At 53.1% G+C, this 9077-nt stretch overlaps 1 protein-coding gene across 1 annotated transcript in view; it reads right to left on the reverse strand.

The window, feature by feature from the left end:
* The window catches only part of LOC144826926 (uncharacterized), a 120728-nt gene extending 112433 nt beyond the window's left edge, over positions 1 to 8295 (reverse strand). The window contains exon 1 of the mRNA XM_078685385.1: positions 7904 to 8295. The gene's annotated coding sequence lies outside the window, so the exon portion shown is untranslated. The remainder of the gene's footprint in view (positions 1 to 7903) is intronic.
* Between the last annotated feature and the right edge of the window lie 782 nt (positions 8296 to 9077).

A 9077-nucleotide genomic window follows, 5' to 3' on the forward strand; every position in this document is an offset into this window, starting at 1 on the left:
ACATTGTGATAATAAAGTGTTTTTTAAATATTTGGAATATAGTACGGATTATGTTGGTGTAAGGTTGATAATCATATGCCAGCATTGTGAAACAGTGGGTCAGGGGAATTTTGGTTCTGTCGGTTCAAAGTACCTCATTTCCCTTGAGAAGCTTAAGGGGTCCCTCTCTACTTGTCACTATTCACTAGAATAAAGTGCAGCCCTGTGTTTTCCCTTCTGACGGCTCAAAAAAGCTGCCTTGCGCCAATGCAGACTTACGCCATGGTGCAAGGGTGCCTGTGTTGTATAGGTGATTCTTTACTGCATAAAAACAATGCATTATGATGTTTTGCTTCTTCTATGTATGTTACAGAATGCAGTACACATAGAAAGAGTAAAAAAACAAGGAGACATAAAAGTATTTCTACTCGTTGCACTAATCTAACGCCTGCTATTGTATGGCATTAGATTGTGGCGCTGCCTCAGATTCATACATCCTTGTAAATCTGGGGCAGTGTCAAAAAGCAATGGGTGTTGCGGTGCACACTGTGCCATCGGAGGGTAAAAAAAGGGATGCTCCTGTGGAGCTAGGGCTTGTAAGTATGCCCCTAACTTTAGCGCTGTTATCCATAACTTTTGTGACACAAACATGGCGTTAAATCTTATTAAATAGACCCCAGACTGAGCACAGCACCCGTCAGCTCAGTGTAGGTCAACCCATGCACCAGTGCATACCAACTCATGCACCAGTGCAGGTCACCCCATGCACCAGTGCATACCAACTCATGCACCAGTGCAGGTCACCCCATGCACCAGTGCATACCAACTCATGCACCAGTGCAGGTCACCCCATGCACTAGTGCATACCAACTCATGCACCAGTGCAGGTCACCCCATGCACCAGTGCATACCAACTCATGCACCAGTGCAGGTCACCCCATGCACCAGTGCATACCAACTCATGCACCAGTGCAGGTCACCCCATGCACCAGTGCAGGTCACCCCATGCACCAGTGCATACTAACCCATGCACCAGTGCATACCAACTCATGCACCAGTGCAGGTCACACCATGCACCAGTGCATACCAACTCATGCACCAGTGCAGGTCACCCCATGCACCAGTGCATACCAACTCATGCACCAGTGCAGGTCACCCCATGCACCAGTGCAGGTCACCCCATGCACCAGTGCATACTAACCCATGCACCAGTGCATACCAACTCATGCACCAGTGCAGGTCACCCCATACACCAGTGCATACCAACTCATGCACCAGTGCAGGTCACCCCATGCACCAGTGCATACCAACCCATGCACCAGTGCATACCAACTCATGCACCAGTGCATGTCACCCCATACACCAGTGCATACCAACTCATGCACCAGTGCAGGTCACCCCATGCACCAGTGCAGGTCACCCCATGCACCAGTGCATACCAACCCATGCACCAGTGCAGGTCACCCCATGCACCAGTGCAGGTCACCCCATGCACCAGTGCATACCAACCCATGCACCAGTGCATACCAACTCATGCACCAGTGCATGTCACCCCATGCACCAGTGCATACCAACTCATGCACCAGTGCAGGTCACCCCATGCACCAGTGCAGGTCACCCCATGCACCAGTGCATACCAACCCATGCACCAATGTAGGCCACCGCATGCACCAGTGCAGGTCACCCCATGCACCAGTGCATACCAACTCATGCACCAGTGCAGGTCACCCCATACACCTGTGCATACCAACTCATGCACCAGTGCAGGTCACCCCATGCACCAGTGCAGGTCACCCCATGCACCAGTGCATACCAACCCATGCACCAGTGCATACCAACCCATGCACCAGTGCATACCAACTCATGCACCAGTGCAGGTCACCCCATGCATCAGTGCAGTTCACCCCATGCACCAGTGCAGGTCGCCCCATGCACCAGTGCATACCAACTCATGCACCAGTGCAGGTCACCCCATGCACCAGTGCATGCCAACTCATGCACCAGTGCAGGTCACCCCATGCACCAGTGCATACCAACTCATGCACCAGTGCAGGTCACCCCGTGCACCAGTGCATGCCAGCTCATGCACCAGTGCATGCCAGCTCATGCACCAGTGCGTGCCAACTCATGCACCAGTGTGTGCCAACTCATGCACCAGTGCATGCCAACTCATGCACCAGTGCATGCCAGCTCATGCACCAGTGTATGCCAACTCATGCACCAGTGCATGCCAGCTCATGCACCAGTGTATACCACCCCATGCACCAGTGCATGCCAGCTCATGCACCAGTGCATGCCAGCTCATGCACCAGTGGATGCCAACTCATGCACCAGTGCATGCCAACTCATGCACCAGTGCATGCCAGCTCATGTACCAGTGTATGCCAACTCATGCACCAGTGCATGCCACCCCATGCGCCAGTGCATGCCAGCTCATGCACCAGTGCATGCCAGCTCATGCACCAGTGCATGCCAGCTCATGCACCAGTGCATGCCAGCTCATGTACCAGTGTATGCCAACTCATGCACCAGTGCATGCCACCCCATGCGCCAGTGCATGCCAGCTCATGCACCAGTGCATGCCAGCTCATGCACCAGTGCATGCCAGCTCATGCACCAGTGCATGCCAGCTCATGTACCCGTGCATGTCAACTCATGCACCAGTGCATGCCAACTCATGCACCAATGCATGCCAACTCATGCACCAATGCATGCCAACTCATGCACCAGTGTATACCACCCCATGCACCAGTGCATGCCAACTCATGCACCAGTGCATGCCAGCTCATGCACCAGTGCATGCCAGCTCATGCACCAGTGCATGCCAACTCATGCACCAGTGCATGCCAGCACATGTGCCAGTGCATGCCAACTCACGCACCAGTGCATGCCAACTCATGCACCAGTGTATACCACCCCATGCACCAGTGTATGCCAACTCATGCACCAGTGCATGCCAGCTCATGCACCAGTGCATGCCAACTCATGCACCTATGCATGCCAGCTCATGCACCAGTGTATGCCAACTCATGCACCAGTGCATGCCAACTCATGCACCAGTGTATACCACCCCATGCACCAGTGTATGCCAACTCATGCACCAGTGCATGCCAGCTCATGCACCAGTGCATGCCAACTCATGCACCAATGCATGCCAGCTCATGCACCAGTGTATGCCAACTCATGCACCAGTGCATGCCAGCTCATGCACCAGTGTATACCACCCCATGCACCAGTGTATACCACCTCATGCACCAGTGCATGCCACCCCATGCACCAGTGCATGCCAGCTCATGCACCAGTGTATACCACCCCATGCACCAACGCATGCGTTGCATTTACAGCCACTGAGTGCAATGCCAACAGTTGTGGGAAGCCCCTCTAATTGTAGGACTACTAGAGTGAGTGCTGCCCAGGAGCTCAACGCCCATAGGGTTCAAAAGGCTTCAGCCCCGGCCCCCACCCCTCCCTCGTTGTGTGTCAGCTCGTGCTGAGACAGCTCCCCTGGCACACAGTTTTTGAGCTGCACCCGAGTTCTTCACAGACCATTCACTTGTTAACGAGGCTTTGTTATGTTTACACTCCTTCTTAGAGCGCCTGCATCTCGACTCTGCCTACGGCTGGAAGAATTACCCTGCCCCCTGAAATTTGGCTGTAGTTGCACCTCTGGTGCTGCCACAAATGTGCCTTTCTTTCTCACTCGCCCTCTGCCTAGTCTGGGTCAGGTCGCCTTTGCAGGCTCAGTTGATACATCGTGTGTGGGGAGAGGGAGCGATAACGCTGGTGCTCGTGTCGTTTCATTGCTACCCTGGGCCTCCCCAGGGGCGTAGCTAGAGCTTGTGGCGCCCGGGGCTACTCCTCAGATTGCTGCCCCTTGAGGGGGGGGGTGCTGGGGAAAAAGGGCGGTGAGCACTTGAAAGATGTCCGAGTCTCCGAGGAGAGACACGTAGTATTGCTGCTAACAGTTCCCTCGATCATGAAAGTTACATTTAGTTATTTATAAAGTTTTATATAGCGCGAACTTGAACCCGAAGGATATCAGAGCGCTTTACAATTTGAGGCAAAGGTAACAAATCAGAACATTAGGCTAACATGGGGAATCTAATGGGCATTGAGATGTTTACTCCTCTCAAAATCGGAATGGTTGTTTGTTAGAAATGGGGCTCTCTAGTTGGCAATGGCTGGCCACTGTCCAAGTGGGGACCCTTCTTCCTAAGTCAGAGTAAGGGGGCTACACACCCTTTGATAACCCTGTGGTAACGTAGCACGAGCAGCTAGGCTTATCTCAGAGGCAGTGAGTAAAGCATTTATGATCATACACTCCTGACGAGGTACTAACTTGCTCTTTCATTGTGCGCCCTGCCCTGATTTATGCCAAGGTCCCCTCTGGTGACTCACGTTGGGAGGCTTGAATGGCAATCCCCAGCCTTATAACGGTTGGTGTTGTGGAGCAGTAGGCACTGGAGGACTCCGCGCGCTCTGAGGTGCTATCCGCGCGCTCTGCTCTCTGCCAGGGCGCCAGACTCACTCGCCACAGCTCGCCCGGGCCCCCATGCACACGCTAAGCGTTTAGACTTCAAAGGGTGGTTTTCCTGTTCAGCTGGATTGGATTAAAAGCTGTGCTCTGTCCCTCTACTGCCAGAAGCCCCACAGTCACGAGTCACCAGACTTTCAAGTTGACATGTTACTGCTGAATTCCCAATTTCCCTTTGAACAAACTGCAACTGACAAAAACAGTCCACGCCTAACTATATCACCCCTGAATAACATGCCAGCTCAGTCGAGGAATAACTCTGTATTAGCCCACCCACCCAGAATAGTATTTGCTCCCGACAATGCTAATTTACTGCTCACATAAAATAGCTGTGGGCATCCTCTTACACGCAGGAGTACCACACGGAATTTGTACAGTGTTTTTGTTCACAATCACAATGAATTTAGGTTTCTATTAATTTCCACCACTACACAAAAGACTGCACCCGTGGCATTTACACATCATCACAGGTAGCCTCTCAACTTTTAAACATCTCAACATCGTTTTGTTTTGCTGCCCTTGAAATTACCAGGAGCCACCAACCCTTACTCAAATATAGATTAGTGTTTGGGTGCCCACATGTCATTTTGCAGTAATGCCAATATTCCTTTCAATATCACAGTTGTCTAAAGATCACGAAAGCAATCTTGATAATGCAAACGTATTTATTACAGCATACAGCAACATCGTGCCCTTACAATCGTCATTCAGAGAAAACGGACACAAATCTCTATTCCTTTAGCTAACAATCCATCCAAATGGCAGTGTTTGCAGTTCTCTAGGATCGTCCCGTGGTTTGAGGAAAGGTTTGTACTAATGCTGCTGCGTAAAGGAGAGGGGTGTCAATAAAAGACCTCTGATTTGTTGTCAGTAATGCTTCATCTCGGTCTGTGGAGGGAGCGGTCATTGTAGTCCTTTTTCTATGTCTATGACCTGTCCCTGTTTTTTGTTTTGAGAATCTGGTCACCCTAACATAACTGCCAGTGCCCACTGCCTTAAGACGGAGTGCTCGCTCTCAACTCACATCTCTAACTCTAATTGACTTTGAGCAAACTCATACTCGTGCAGAATGGGTATTAGAATTTCAATGAAGTAAGTGCATAGCCATAGATCCTAACTAACGGCAGAGTGCAAAACGAGTCTTGGAGTCTGTGCACTTAGAGTGTGTAGTAGTGTAACACCACACGTGTGCACAGTGCAATGGTTGCAGGTGTCATTGGACGGCCGATGACCGTCGGTCATCTTTATTCTTTCCTTTCCTCGCCTGAATAATTGTATAGCTTGTTGTTGCGTGCGTGCCGCTGCCCCTGGCCCTATGCAGGCTGCAGGCAAGATGAAACTGAGAGGAGAATGGTAGTGGCGCGCTCCTCCGACTCTCCAGGCTCGGCGCGAGGACGAGGCGCGGGCGGTGGGCGCGTAACGCCTCACACTGCTCGCTACGCGGGGGCGCGGCGAGGGCTGCCAAGTCCTTACAGGGCCGCCATTGGTTGCGCTAGCGCACGCCGCGCACGATACCACTGGATTGACAGCCTGGAGGACGAGGCGCGGGCGGTGGGCGCGTAACACCTCACACTGCTCGCGCGGCGAGGGCTGCCAAGTCCTTACAGGGCCGCCATTGGTTGCGCTAGCGCACGCCGCGCACGATACCACTGGATTGACAGCCTGGAGGACGAGGCGCGGGCGGTGGGCGCGTAACGCCTCATACTGCTCGCTACGCGGGGGCACGGCGAGGGCTGCCATTGGTTGCGCTAGCGCACGCCGCGCAAGATACCGCTGGATTGACAGCCTGGAGGACTGCACTACTAGCGTGACTGAGGGAGGCCATCATCACGTGAATCTTGAATTTGTATTTAATTTCGAACCCGGGGCCGACCGTGACAGCAACTAAGACAGTGTGTGTTTAAACAGTCATTATGTATTTATTATAATGCCCATAAGAGTCAGTGCTTAGTGCTAACTTTACATATTGACGTGTTATTATTGATACCTAATGTAAAACTAAAGCGCGCCGCCGCCCGCCGTGCAGAGGGCCTCGGCCTATGACAGTCAGTGAGACCCCCTCGCTCTCGGGGGCAGCTGCAGCATCCTAGGACCCCCTATACCGAAGCCCGGCGTCTATGCGTGTGTAAACGTGTCCCACGTGGCTATCTGCCCGGTTCACACCTTGAAATTAAATATACAGCAGTATAGCGCCTATAGCGCTCACACAAAATTCACCGCAACCGAGGCGCTTAAAGACTATTCAGTTTAAGCTTCATCTCCCACATGACTTGGAAACTCCTGGACCAATAGATTCATACTCACTTAACACATCTGTTTCCCTGTGCCCTTATGTTTAGGGACCTGTTTCTCAATGGTTCGAAAGTCTGTTTCCCCTTATACATTGCAGCTTTGTGGGGTACCTGAGGGCCCACTTGCTCCCCAGCTATACGATGCGCGTGGCGTCTGATGGTAGGCGTGACCCCACTCGTGGGAGGCGTGTGAACCTCTGTTCATGTGCTCCGGTGGCCGCAGTGCAAGGGTAGTGCTGGGCCCTGCAGCCAGTGCAAAGGCGTCGGCAGTCCAGACCCCCCTTGGATCGTACCCGGTTTACTGCAGTTTCTTTTAACCCCGTAGTCGCCGAACGGCCGGTTGCTTGGTTGCCGTAGCGGGTGGAAGCCTTAACTCCAGCACTCAGCCCAATCGCAGGAGCTTGCCACTCTGATGGGTAATGTGGACCTTAAAATGCAAAATGGTGGGCGCTGGTGGGCGCAGGGCACCGAGGGGCAGAGTGTGCTGGGCCCCCAGGCCCCGCTGTTAGCGGCCCCCAGGCACCCTTTACGGTGCAGAACAGTATGTGGGCCGGGTAGCGCCAACGCTCCGCACCGAAGCACGTTTGCCACTTGTAGGGACCAGTGTGTGTCACAGTAGAGGCCTATGACAGTCAGTGCCGGCTCGTGCGGCCGCGGCCGCCTCAATAAAGGTGCCGCCTGGGGCGGACCGCCCCCCACGACCCCCCCCCCCCCCCCAACCCCCCCCCTAGCTACGCGGGTGCACCCCTGGAGGAAGAGGCTTCACAGGCTCGGTCGGGCGGCTCAAAGGGGGGGAATCTCTTCTCCCACAAACCCACAGCCTTCTGGTCTATAAACTCCTGTGGGGATCTGCTCCTGCCCCGGAGGGGGGGCACACCTGAGACTGCTCGGGCGGGGGCAGGGGGGCAGGGGGGCACCAGCGACATGGAGCATCTATCACAAACCGATGCACAAACTACGATTTTCTTCTCAAACATCTGTATCACAAAGAGTGTGGATAGATTCACAGTTTCCATCACTAAAAGGATGACTGAGACAAAACCGACGCACCCCCCAATGTGCGGGGTTCTTGTCTATTCGCAGCAGTGACGCGGCTCACCTTAGCAGCAGCAGCGCGGGCAGAGGCGTCTTCTCCGGTCCCACAGCGCCTACGAGTGCAGCGCCTACGAGGGCAGCGCCAGCGGGTATTATACAGGTGCCGGCCGCGCCTACAGGAGGCGGGGGGGCTGAGACATACCGCCCCCCGGTGCCAGGCGGCGGCCTTGGGCGGGCATCCATGGCAGTGGGTGCCGGTTATGCCCGTCTCTGCCCCCAGGGGCGAGCCTCCGTCACGTGAGCTGCAGGGCTCTCCCACTGCCTCTGCCCCCGCGGTCACAGCGCCCCACCCAGGGGCAGAAGTCAGCAAAAAGCGGCTCCGGGTCGGGGGCAGCTTCACTCTCCGCTGCTCTCCACCCTCCTCTTCTCTCCCGCCGGGGCTGAAGCTGACACAAGCTGCGGGGATGCCCTGGTATCAGCTGAGACTTGCGTGTCCGGTCAAGGAGTGCCCGGGGTAAGTGCCACCCGCCTTTCCGTCGCCTTCTTGTCACTGCCATGTGTTGCAGGATCTGTTCTGCGGCGCATCTTGGCAGCGTCGGGGCCCCTCCAGCAGGCGGGGCCCCTGGATCCCCTCGGCTCAGAGGACCGAGCATTGAACCCGAACAATAGACAGGTGAGTAAATAGACAATTTCCAGACACAACTCCACATATAAGTACATGGGTTATAGGGTTCTTATGGCGCGTGGCTGATCACCCGTTAGGGTACAGAGCTTCAAACTTGTCGCCTGAGCCCCCCCATCTAAACATTATTACACATCGAGCGACCCCCCCCCCCCACCACCACATTCTGACAAAATGTCCTGGAAGCTGGAACTCAAAAATATATATTGATATCCCCCCGTGGTCAATACATTCTTTCATAAGCGGCAAAAAGCTCACAATTCAAGTCAAATGACCTTCAATTAGACATAGGCACAAAAAAAAAAGGTGCTAACCTTTCATTATAATTCATTGGTTTTTTAATATATTGCAAAACTTATGGTATTATTCACTGAATTATTAATAGGATTTGAATTATGACTCATGTCCATTAACTGATGTACACATAAAAAAATAAATTAAAAAAAGCATTTTTAAATATTTTTGATACACTACAAAAGAAAAAAGAAATACAATATGTAAAATAAGAGAACGAATATTGTTGTGCCTATGTCTAATTGAAGGTCATTTGACTTGA

This window comes from Lissotriton helveticus, chromosome 4_1, assembly GCF_964261635.1.
Source record: "Lissotriton helveticus chromosome 4_1, aLisHel1.1, whole genome shotgun sequence".
Classification (NCBI taxonomy): domain Eukaryota; kingdom Metazoa; phylum Chordata; class Amphibia; order Caudata; family Salamandridae; genus Lissotriton; species Lissotriton helveticus.